This window comes from Nothobranchius furzeri, chromosome 17 (assembly GCF_043380555.1).
Source record: "Nothobranchius furzeri strain GRZ-AD chromosome 17, NfurGRZ-RIMD1, whole genome shotgun sequence".
Taxonomy (NCBI): domain Eukaryota; kingdom Metazoa; phylum Chordata; class Actinopteri; order Cyprinodontiformes; family Nothobranchiidae; genus Nothobranchius; species Nothobranchius furzeri.
Window position 1 is genome coordinate 24498460 of NC_091757.1, and position 13053 is coordinate 24511512.

Here is a 13053-nt window from a genome sequence, read left to right on the forward strand (position 1 = left end):
AATGATTCAGCCATTAGAATCGGTTGTTTCTGAGCAGAAACGGATCATAAACATCAGCTGTTTGTTAGCGCTTCAAGGCTACATTGGTCTTGTGTTAGTTTGTTGGGCTATGAGTTGTGGTTTGTGTCTGATTTTGAGTTTTAGTCTGTTTAAACACTACAGATTTGGTTAAAATGAGTGATTAGCAGCTCCTGCAGAATCTGATGAAGGCTTAGCAAGGCTGCCTGTTAGGTACTGGGGTTGTGGGTTCACCTTTCTTCTTCACTGGTTGTTGGAGGGCTAGGGAGACTATCCAGCTATTGACCTCGGCTGCAGAGTCACCCTGCTCACCGGCAGCACATCATGTAATTAGACAGGAGGAATAAAGGAGCCAGTGAACCAGCCATTCAGCACCAGATTGTTTGCCTTAGTGGTAACGTCCAGCCACCAGAATCCGTTCCAGTTTATTGAAACCGAATCTAGTTTGTTCCCTGAAACCTTTGTTGTCATCACAGGATTCCTAACAATCCGCTCTGGATTACGCCTTTGTGTTGAAGATCTCAGTCTCTCATACCAGCCTCTGCAGTTCCCTTTGGATCTCCTGAACCACGGCTGAATCCTCCCCGGCTCTGTTCTCCTCCCGTGCGTCTCCTGTCCACCCTCCAACAACCTGCCTCACTGCTCCGGAGCCTCCACATCGACCCACAGCCCCGGTACCGGCTCACCTCTCCCACGCTCTGCTACAACCAAATCTCAGTAAGAACTCTCCCCGCTATATATTTATGTATCTCCTCGTCCCGATCATCATTTCATGTGTTATTTCTTCCAGTGATCCAATCTCTAGCTCCGGAACCAGCCCATCCCTGCTAGCCTCCGCTCACCTCTAATAAACTATTTTTACTACATCTCCTGGTCTCCTGAGAGTCAGATTGTATGTGGGTCAAATATCTTAATAGAGAAAAAACCATGACAGAACAATCTGGCCAAACCGACCCCGCAGAGACGCTTAGGAGATCAGTAGCTGATCAAAATAATCTTTTACAAATGCATGATTCATTTCTTCAGAACCTTAGGGACCAACAAGCTGTCACGAACCAACGTCTGGATCAGCTCACAATTCTCTTGTCCGATGTAGCCAGCAAGTTCAGCCCTCCTCAGCCACAAGGTGGCGCTGCTGCCTTTCCAGACCATCCTACACCCACCTCTACAGTAGCTTCTCATCACTTTCCAGCCCCAGTTCCCAAACGTTATGCAGGAGAGGTGGGTGGCTGTGCGAGCTTCTTATTTCAATGCACACTCGTGTTTAAGTCTTCACCATATTCCTTTCCGGATGATGACTCAAAAATCTCTTTCATCATTAGATTGTTGAAAGGAAAAGCCTTAAGATGGGCCGAGTCCCAGTTCCGCTATGGCCGTGGATTTAATTGCACCTTTAATACATTTGAGGAGGAGTTAAATCAAACCTTTGACCTGGAAGCTGACCGCTCCACATATTCCAGTGCATTACGGAGGGCAAAACAGGGCAATAAATCAGTGACCGAATTCTCAATAGAATTCCGCACCCTGGCCGCTTTTTTTACTACATCTCCTGGTCTCCTGAGAGTCATATTGTATGTGGGTCAAATATCTTAATAGAGAAAAAAGCGTGACACTGCCTAAATATGTCCACCAAGGAGATTATCTTTCAGCCTGGGATACTTTGTTATAAACAAAGTGTGTATCTGCTAAAAGGTAAAAGGTAAATCACATACTTCTGACAATATAACAATAAAGTAGAAATACAACGTGTAGTTATATAAACACTGTATATTTGGGTGAAAACAGACATAAGCGTTGTCCATAAAATGAAGTTAGAACTGGATAAAGTAAATAAATGTCTAACCTCACAAGTGAATCGTGAACATATGTATTTATTCTAATCATATTCTTGTGTTTTATTCATAGACATGAAGATGATTTGGAAGGAGGGGATGGATGGATCATGGTGACAGTCCAACCAAGGGACCTTCAGACATGTGAGTACAAAGTTGTATCTGTAAATGAGTGTTATGTCGGTCAGGGAACGTTTAAAAATAGTATTTTGTTGCTGTGTGGAAGTTAAATAAAGCTTTGATGAGGAGTACAACCATTTTAAAACTCTGCCAGTTATTATAAAAAATGTCACAAAAGGGGAGGTTGGACCCCAGGTGCAGAAAACCCAGAACGACTCAGAGAGGCGAGGGGTGGGAAAAGATTGAGTCTTTATTTAAGGAAAGTAAAACAAACCCCAAAGAGCCAACTCGAAACTGGAAAGTACTCAGGAGGGGGATTAAGAGACTCAAACACTGGAAACTCGAAACTGGAACTGTCATGATCCACCCCGGCCTCCCTGACTGTGTCTCTCCTGCCTTGATTACCCTTATTGTTCTCACCTGTCCCTCATTACTCTGCCCATGTGTTCCTGATTCCCTTGTGTATTTATACCTCCCTCCTTGTTGCTGTCTTGGTCGGATCATTGTCGTTTTGTGCATGTTCGTTTGTCCTGTCGCTCCCGTTCTACAATTAAACCATTTTTATTTTTTCATCCGTTGCCTGCTCTTCTGCCTCCTGAAACCCACCACCACACATGGTCTGCCACCTCCACCCACAGTACATGACAGAATGATCCGACCAACCTGGATCTGTGGTGAGCCTTGCAACATCTGCCTGGAGGATTTTTTTTTTTTTTTTGCTTTTTCTCTTTTTCAGCGGAGGGAGATTCTGGCCTGGAGTTTTGTGTTTTCGGCGCATCCTACCTGTTGTCGAGGTGGTCGAGCCCTCTGGGAGATTCCGGCGCATCCTAGCATTCTCCGGAGTGGTCGGGGTCATTCTCCTCTCCTGCTGTTCTGCCCCGTCCTGTTTTTTACAGAAGCTGCCATTTCCTGGAGTTTTTATGGAGGTAAAACCCCCTACGCACGCCATCATTCTCCGGGGTGGTAGGGCTGGTCTTCCTGCTCCGTGGTCTGCTTCCCTTCACCCGAGCCTGCCTGAGGATCCTGTCGAGTCACGGTATGCACCTGCTCGGAACCGTGGTCGAGTACCTGCTGCCGCTCCTGGTTCCCTTGCATCGCTCCTGCGGTTTTCGTCCCACTTCCTGGTCCACGCCTGCAGGGTCTATGCCTGCAGGTCCTTCACGTGGCAGTTCCTGCTGGGTCCTATGCCTGCTGCTGCAGTTCCTGCTGGGTCCCACGCCTGCTGCTGCAGTGTTTCCTGTCCAGTCAAGTGTTTCCTGTCCAGTCAAGTCAAGTCTTTGAGTCCTGTCCCCGCCAAGCCAAGTGTTCCCGTCCCGAGTCAAGTCCCGAGTCTCCTGTGCTGTGTGGCTTGTGGGCGTCTTAAGGGGGGGGGGTGTCTTGGTCGGATCATTGTCGTTTTGTGCATGTTCGTTTGTCCTGTCGCTCCCAGTCTACAATTAAACCATTTTTATTTTTTCATCCGTTGCCTGCTCTTCTGCCTCCTGAAACCCACCACCACACATGGTCTGCCACCTCCACCTGCAGTACATGACAGGAACAGCAGACAGACCACCAAACACAGCGAGACAAGACGGGCTTTTGTACAAGGGCTGGGGAACAAGGTCAGGTGCGACCATTTAACTGAGTGGAGGGGAGAGACATAATAAGATACCTTTCGTCAAAAATTTTGACAGGTCTATTGTTCTTTGACCTTTCAGTCCTATTGTTCATTTTGACCCTTGACCTTGCCCCCCTTTCCTATCATTAATCAAATGGACAGGTGTATTGTTCAATCCATGCCCCCCCTTCCGTATCATTAATCAAATGGACATGTGTATTGTTGATCGTCCAGATGGCCTAGACCCCCCACGCCGCATCATCAATGGCGTATTGTTGAGCGTCCAGATGTCCATGATCCCCCACGTCATAGGCTAATGTGTGTAATGGTGCGTGAAGTTTCTTATTGTGTTACCCCAGTGGTTCCCACAGCCCCCTCCCTTCTGAGTGTAATCCTTTAGTGGATAACTCTTTAAAAGCTCAGATCTGTCCGAATGGTGAAAAGCCGAGCTCTAAGAAAAAATGATGAACCACGAGGAGATGCATGAAGCACCAAGCCACGAGGAAGAGGAATGTCTTACCTCTCAGATATGTTCATCACCTAAATTCAACACACAGAAAGTTTTGTCATCTAAATTGTACTGCAAATGCAGAGAAGCAAGAAAAAGAAGGCCAGCCTCACCAGTGAGCAGAACCACATCAGTCTGACGCTGCAGCCATTATAATGCATTTACCAGCCCTTACTGGCACACCATATCAGTCTAACCTCGTGGGACTTTTTATATCAAACATGACATGGCTCACTGACAGTGGATGAGTGCGGCCTAACTGCTGTGAATGACAGCCCCACACGCTGGTCAAGTACTTATGAAATGGTTGCAGGTCTCGAGACTCAGCCATCTGGCAAATGTTCACAAAGTGCTTTTCTCCCAAATAATAGATATTTGGATTTCGTATGTTCAGTCTTAAACTTTGTGTTTAAATGTGTTCTTTACATGCAGCTCACTGACACTTTTTGACCAGAACTAAAACTATTGTGTAAAACTCTATGTCCAGCAGCACATCAAATTAATGGCTGTAAGCACACACACACACACACACACACACACACACACACACACACACACACACACACACACACACACACACCTTTCAGAAAATGTCTGACTCTCTGGGTTACCAACTCTAAACATCCATTCAGACATTTCTCTCACTTCACAAAAGCAATGGTTTACCATCCTAAACCATTTATGGTTCTGTTGTAAACCACCCTGCATACTCAAGCCTATAAGAACAAAAGTTGATCCTTACCTCAGCGTGACGCTTTTAGTTTGATGTTTTTTATCCTTTCAGATGAAGAGGAAGAGAACGCCCCACCTCCTGCACCTGTACAGAGTAAGTTAAATTTATATATATATATAATTTATTAAAAGCTCGTTCATTTTATTTATTTTTATTTATTTTTTCATCAGAAAAACGGTTGAAGAAGAAGAAGCGGGGCAGATTTACGCCACTTCAGAGATTAAACAGGATGAAGCTTGGGTACCTGCTCCTGCAAGTGAACTCCGGCCTGGTGGATGTGATGCAACAAGTTCTGGCTCTGTAAAGGACGACGCAGATTTTTTTTCTTCATTTTTAGTAGGTTTTTAATGTCTTTTGTATCATGAGTGAAAATTGGTTTGATGAACTTTCAGATTTGTTTGAAGTAGATGATGAATTAAACGTAGATTTGTTAGATAGAATTCTAGCCAGCCAAAATCCTTCAGAGGAGGAGGCCGAAGAAATTCTATTAAATTCTGATAATTTGGTGTTAACTGACTGGTTTGATGTAAGCGGACTGAGTGAAGTAGATGAATTAGCTTCAGATAGTGAGATTTTAGACGATATTTTAGCATCCCAAGCCGTTTCAAACGAGGTCGATCAAATTCTAGCAAATTCAGATCCGCCTTCATCAGAAGCAATAAACGAAATTTTGAGACAAATAGAACACCAGCAGCGCGTAAACGAGATCGATCAAATACTAGCAAATTCAGATGAGCCATCTCCACAAGCTGTAGATGAAATTTTGAGACAAATAGAACAACAGCAGATCGGAGGGAGCGTAAACGCAGCTTTTAACCAGCGTGAAATTAGAGAGAGAGTGTCTTTTCAAGCAATCAACGACCCAGCCGAGTTTTATATTAATCTGATGGAAATATTAAGCAGGTTTGCTGCAAGAGGAAGCCAGATCGCACGTCCCAATGATAGAGTACAGTTTGAAATTAATACTTTGCACACGACGCACCACGTTAATTTTAATTATGACGGATCAAATATGTTAAATCAGCTTCAGTATTTACTGGATCTGTTAGTCCAATCAAATGAAGCATTAGAGGCCGACAACGAATTTAATTTCAGACTGCAGGTGATAAATAACCCTTCTGGTGGCGGGAAACGAAAAATCGAAACCATTCTGGATCACGAATTAGTCAATAAAAAACGAAACCATCTCATTTGCCCTCCAGAGGCCAGTCAGCCGTTGTGTTTTGCGCTAAGCATAGCCGGACTGTTAAATCCCTCAGCGAGAGATACAGAATTATTGAATGTGGCTAAAAATATTCATCAACAGGCAGGGCTTCAGGAGCAATCAACCGTTTCATTTAGCGACGTGATTCGATTTGAAAATATTGTTCAAAGAAAAATAATCATTTTTTACAGATCCGACAGAATCATTTCTAAATTTGAAACAGATTTTAGCGATCGGTCAAATCCTTTGTTCATTTTGCTACTGAATCAACATTATTACGGCATAAAATATTAAAGGTTTCTTAGGAGCCAAATATTTTTGTTCATGGTGCTTTTCCCCTTATAATAACATGAACGGACATCATTGTAAATGGTTCTGTCGCGTATGTAATACCGATTTATGCAAACGAACAGAAACGTCTCTCATCACATGTTCTGATTGTAATCGAATATGCCAAAATGTAATATGTTTTCAAACTCACAAAACACCTGTTTTCAGGCCTCAAGCAAACAGGTTAGTTTCTCCTTGCGAAATGTTTAAAAAATGCACCATTTGTAAACAAACTTATTACATCGCCATGGGTGGAAATGGCTCACAGCACGTTTGCTCAGCGACCAAATGCATCGTTTGCAAACAGTCGGTGGTCACGGATGATCATCGCTGTTTTATTCAGCTTGAAAAAAAAGATGACGGTTTAATGGAAAAGGTTATTTATTACGACACTGAAACGTTTACGGATCAGAACGGTGTGCATACACCTTTTTTAATCTGTGCAAAATCCGATTCAGGCGACGTTTGGGAGAAATTTGGTTTAGATTGCATTAAAGATTTTATTATGCAGATGCGTCGTCCTAAATTCAGCAATTATACATTTGTTGCACACAATGCGCGCGGATTTGATGCTTATATAATTTTGAGAGCTATGTGTCAATTAAAAATTGTTCCCAAAAATATACTCATGCAAGGCTGTAAAATCCTGAGTTTTCACGATCCAGATTTCGGGTTGAGATTCATAGATTCCTTAAGTTTTCTCATGATGAAATTAGCCAACCTTCCAGCTGCTTTGGGCTTTACAGATAAAACTAAAGGTTATTTTCCTCACAGATTTTCATCGCTTGAACATCTGAATTATAAAGGGCCTTATCCAGATGTCAGCCATTATGGGTTTGAACAAATGTCTCCGGAGCATAAAAAAATATTTTTAGAATGGTACACCGATGCGTCTAAACAGCAGCTGTTTGATTTCAGAAAGGAGGCCGTGTTTTATTGTAGAAACGATGTGGAAATTCTGCGTAAAGCATGCGGTATTTTCAGAGAGGAGTTTTTTAATGAAACAGGTATCGACCCGCTGAAATCTGTCACGATCGCTTCAGCTTGCATGCGCGTGTTTAGATCAAAATTCCTAAAACCAGACACATTGGCCATTCCTTGTCCGCTCGGGTATCGACCACAACAAAAACCATTTTCAAGTTCAAGCATCGTGTGGCTGGAATGGGTTTCACGCAGTCAAAATGTAGACATTCAACACGCTTTAACGCCTTTGGGGGAGTATAAAGTGGGAGATTTTTATCTCGACGGATATGCTGTGATTTCAGGCGTTGAACAAGGGTTTGAATTTATGGGTTGTTTTTTCCACGGCTGTCCAAAATGTTTCCCACAGTCATCCATATGTCCTCTGAGGAAAATCACTTTTGGTGAAATTTATGACAAAACCGTCGAAAAGCTTCAGTCGTTGGAAACTGTGCATCGATTAAAAATGAATGTCATTTGGGAACATGATTGGCAGGAGATGGTAAAAACTGATCCGGACGTGAAACAGTTTGTCTCAAGATTTGACCCCCCGCCAGCTCCTCTCCTCTCACCTCGTGAAGCCCTGTATGGAGGCAGAACTTGTCCGGTTCGGCTGAGGCATTCGGCTCAGAGCGGTGAAAAAATCCACTATGTGGATTTTACGAGTCTGTACCCTTATGTAAACGCCACACAGACTTATCCCATAGGCCATCCCAAAATTCATGTTAAAAATTTCAGAGATCCAAGTCACTATTTTGGCTTGATTAAAGCTGTCGTTTTGCCACCCAGAAAACAGTTTTTCCCTGTTCTGCCTTTTAAAACATCCAAAGGTAAACTTGTTTTTACACTATGTCGTACATGTGCTGAAATGAATAATCAATCTGATTCTTGTTCACACAGCGCGTCTCAACGTGCTTTGACGGGCGTTTGGGTGAGTGTAGAGTTCAATTACGCTTTGGAGTCAGGTTACCGTCTGGTGAAAATGATTGAAGTCTGGGATTTTGAGAAAAGCAGTAAAGACGTGTTTTCAGGTTACATTAACACGTTTCTCAAACAAAAACAACAAGCGTCTGGTTTTCCTGAAGGATTGATTGACGATGAGTCTAAAAGAAAATACATTCAGGACTACCAACTTCATCAGGGGATACAATTAGATGAGTCTAAGATTCAACACAATCCTGCTAAGCGTGCCATTTCAAAATTATGTCTCAATTCACTCTGGGGAAAGTTTGGCCAAAGAGATGATCTTGTACAAACCACATTTGTTCAAAAACCTGATGAATTTTTTGACATTCTGTTTTCAGGGAAATACAAAGTTAAATTCTTCAGCTTTGTCACTTCAGGAGCCGTTCTGGTGCAGCACAGTTTGACAGAAAAATGCCTAACGACTCCTGGCAGAAGCAACAACATATTTATAGCCGCTTTCACCACAACTTATGCCAGATTGAAATTATTAAATGCGTTGAACAAACTGGGAAATCGCGTCATTTATTACGATACAGATTCTATAATTTATTCTGTCAAAGAGAATGAGTGTGTTTTACCAACAGGACCGCTGCTGGGGGATTTAACCGATGAACTGCACGGCGATTCCATTATGGAATTTGTTTCAGCTGGTCCTAAAACGTATGCTTACAAAACCCGGGACCGCCAGCAGGTGGTGCTAAAGGCTAAGGGTATCACACAGTCATTCATTTCATCTGATCACATCAATTTTGACAGCTTGGCGCAGCTGGTTGAGGGGTACGTCGCTGGAGAAAGGGGAAGATTTTTGCAAACTCGGCAGGAGATCGTCAAGAGGGATAAAAAAAGGCCTCACTCTCTTGAATGTTTCATTTGTGAAAAGGTTTTGTGTGATTTTTGATAAGCGGAGGTTATTTGCTGACGGCAGTACAGAACCATTTGGGTATTAAAAATGGAAACTGATTTTGACGCTAGACTGAAATTTCCATTCAGTGTACAAATTGCTGGTCCGTCAGGCTGTGGAAAAACCTTTTTTGTAAAAAGTATTTTGGAAAATTGTATGCAATGTTTAACTGAAATGCCAAAAAACATCGTGTGGTTTTTTACATCTTATCAACCTATGTATGATGATCTTTGTAATAAAAGTATTAGATTCATTCAAGGTCTCCCGCTTTCATTCGAGGATGATGATTTATTTCCATCGGGTCAAAACCACTTGGTGATCTTGGATGACATGATGTCTCAAACGTCCAGCCATACTGGAGTGTTAAAATTATTTACGCAGCTGAGACATCACAGAAATATGAGCGTCACTTTAATCACTCAAAATGTTTTTCATCAAGGAAAACATAGTCGTTCCATCAGCTTAAACACCAATTATTTGATTTTGTTTAAAAATCCTCGAGATAAATTGCAAATCAATGTTTTAGCAAATCAAATATATCCTACCCAAAAAAGATATTTCATGGAGAGTTTTCAAGACACTACGTCAGAACCGTACGGTTATTTAATTGTGGATTTAAAAGCGGAAACGCCAGAATCTTTCCGTCTTCGTACGGGTTTACTTCCGGATCAGCTCACTGCGGTGTATCTGTCTAAAACAGAGCCATGTCAGCCCGGATAAAACGCAACGCCAAGATTCTACGTGCTTTGTCACGTATGAATTCTCGCCAACGTCAGGAGTTTTTAAAAGGGTGCTCCGAGGACGTTCTCAAGGCTTTGTGCGAGATAGCTTTAAATGTGATCAAAGGAAATATACGTCTGTCGCCGCATCAATTTCAAAAGTTGTCTAGAAGCAAAGAATTGCTCAGACAGTTGACTCATAACAAAACTAGCCTTTTAAAAAAAAAGAAGCTTTTAGTCGGCCAGAAAGGCGGATTTCTACCCATACTACTAGCTGCCGCAGCGCCTCTGATCGGCGAACTGATAGGTGGGTTAATAAGGAAATAAACGATGGCTTCTCAAAAAATGTTTATGGTGACCCCCCAACAATTACGTCAGCTTGTTAAACCTACGATACGGGACGTGGCTGAAGAGAATCTTGACTCTGAAATGAAATTAATTATGCAGGAGACGGGATTAACGCCGTATGAGAAAATTAAAAAATACAATGCGCTGCTTCAGCGTTATTTAAAGTTGATGAGAAGCGGATTACACGAAAGCGCACCTCCCACTGAACCGCCCACTGTGACGGCTGAGCCTACGTCAGCTGTAGAAACAGCGGCTGACACACTCATTAATGAAACGCTACAGAATCTTCCTGTACGCGGAAGAAAAAACGCCGAGTACCTGCTGAAAATGACACGATTAAACTGGACTCCGACGGGGGAATTTAAATATAAAGGCGATGTGCAGAAAGGATCGCACATCCTTGACTTGATTAAAAGCATCAGCAACCCGTTAAAAAAACATCCACAATCAGAACCGACGGGTTGGACTCCTTTCCTAAAAACTCTAGTAGAAAAAAATGTGCCCTTATCTATCGTGTCCAATCCGCTAGCGAAACGTCAGATTACGCAACTCAGGAACGGAGGGGTTGTGCTTCCGGATTCTGAAGACGGTGTTTTGAAGAAAAAAAAGAAAAAACCGAGGAGAAATATCATTTTATCACCAAGCTGGAGCGATGTCCCCACTATGAAGAAATGGATCAGCTTTACACCTTAACTCTCTTGTTTGTTCAATAAAACTTTATTCAAAACAAATTTCACAGTCCGTGACATTCTTTAAAAATTTCAAAAGTACAATTCACCTGTGTGAAGTATACATCATGACGTTTGATACAATTTGAAAATTTTTTAACAAAATGATAAACCATAGCATCATTTTTATCTACATTTTTATGATATTTAGACAGAATTTGTTTCAGAGAAAGTCCACAAGCCTTATGACACAGGAAAAAAACACAATGCTGGCCACAACGGTCGGATGCAAAACTCTGTAGCTGACGATCCTGATATTGTATTCGTGAACAACGTTCTGTTAGAAAATTCAGGATGTTTTCAGGGTAATATTTAAATTCAGGCGATAGACCGTAAGAGTCAAAAAATGTCCCGAGGCCATTTTGTTCCACAGCTAGCGCCAACCAGTGTTCACCGGGTAAATGGACAGGATGAGTGTTTACCACAAAGTAGGCCGGTAGTCGAATGTTTTTTGGGACGGTAGACAGCTGATCAGACGCGTACACGTCACCAAAATAATCTCCCAGCAGGTTCGATTATATGCCGTCCAATTCGTGATTATCCATTAATAATAATCCACCAATACCTCTCTCTTTGAGTTTATCTCCAGAATGGAGTCGTAACACGCATACACAATGAGTGTAGCCGTGGCTCTCAGAGGTTCTCCAAAGCGCATCTCCATCCTCAGGTTGCCGGTGGAAACGGTTGAAAGCGCCTCCGAGTCATTCGCTGTGTTCAGATTAAAGGCAAAGAGTGTATACCCCTGTTGATATTCCAACCTATTAATCGATAGAGGCAAATCTTTCAATTGTCTTGAAGTGGCGGTAAACAGATTATAAAATTCTCTGACCGATGTTCCCTGGTAAAAAGTAGGTTGAAAGGCTTTCGAAGGAATCTGTTTTCCGTCTCTGGACAACGCCAGATATTCCACATTCATGTGGCGAAAATTAAATGGCGAAAGGTCTCTACATCCTGTGTAAGCCTCGTGATCCACTAATCCCAAGACGATATATTTAGGAATGGCGCCGAGAAAGAGGTTCTCCAGATTACATATCCTCGAATTTTGTGGAATGGAATAAGTTTTGACGGTCACGCGTGAGAGCGGATACAGGGCGTTTGCTTTTAGTAAAGCAGACTCGTGACCCAAACGTACGGCGGGTGAAATATTAACTTTCTTCACAAAAAGCGATGCACCCAGCAGTTTCAGCTTGTAGGTGGAATCACGCGCCCCCATCAGGCAAAAAGCATCACACGCGCGTGTCAGTTTAATTCTGAGATCGACAGAATTTAAAAGAAGTCTTTCACAGAAAAATATATCAGAATGCAGGGGTCCTATCAGATCCACTTCTCTGGAGTTTTCTGTAAAAGTCGCTCGTTGATTAAGGCCTAAATTGCGTCCGTTAATTACAACGGTGGAATCGTGCGCACCTGCGGTGTCTTTGAAGAACAATCCCGCGCTGAATTGAGAATTCAAACTCGCTTCAGAAAAGTTCAGCAGGGTTTCGATGATCGCCCTGTAAGGGTGCGTGGCGCTGGACTGTGAAATCAGACGATCGCCGAGAACCACGTCACATTGTGAGAAAATCGTGTTTATCGGGTAATTAATCAGACCGTTGGCAGCACCATCATCTAGCGGGCTGCCGTCATCGTTTGTAATTTTCACCCGCAAAAATAGAAGAGTGTCGTTTAAATCCAAATATTTTTCTCCATCTCCGGGGACAAAAAATTCTACAGGCCCGCCGTCCGTCAGGGCCGCTATGGGTAAAATTTCGCTGTAGATCTTATCTCCGATAGACAACTGCGTCATGGGTACGGTGAAGAGGTCCAATTCACTCAGCGTACATTCTGACGATTTGTTGTGGAGCAGTGACATGATTAAAAAATATCAGAGCCCGTCTGACGAGACTTCTTCCTCTTTTGCTTGCGTTTTGTAACTGGAGCTTTGATGCGTCGGTCGCTTCGTGATGTAGATGTCTTTAAACGCCTGCCGGGGGGTCTTTTGCGAACACGCCTCGACAGAACCATGAGGCCTGACCCCTCTTGGGCATTAGGGTCATTGATTTTACCGACGGCTCTCGTCAACACATCTGACACGATTCCTGTAGCGGCC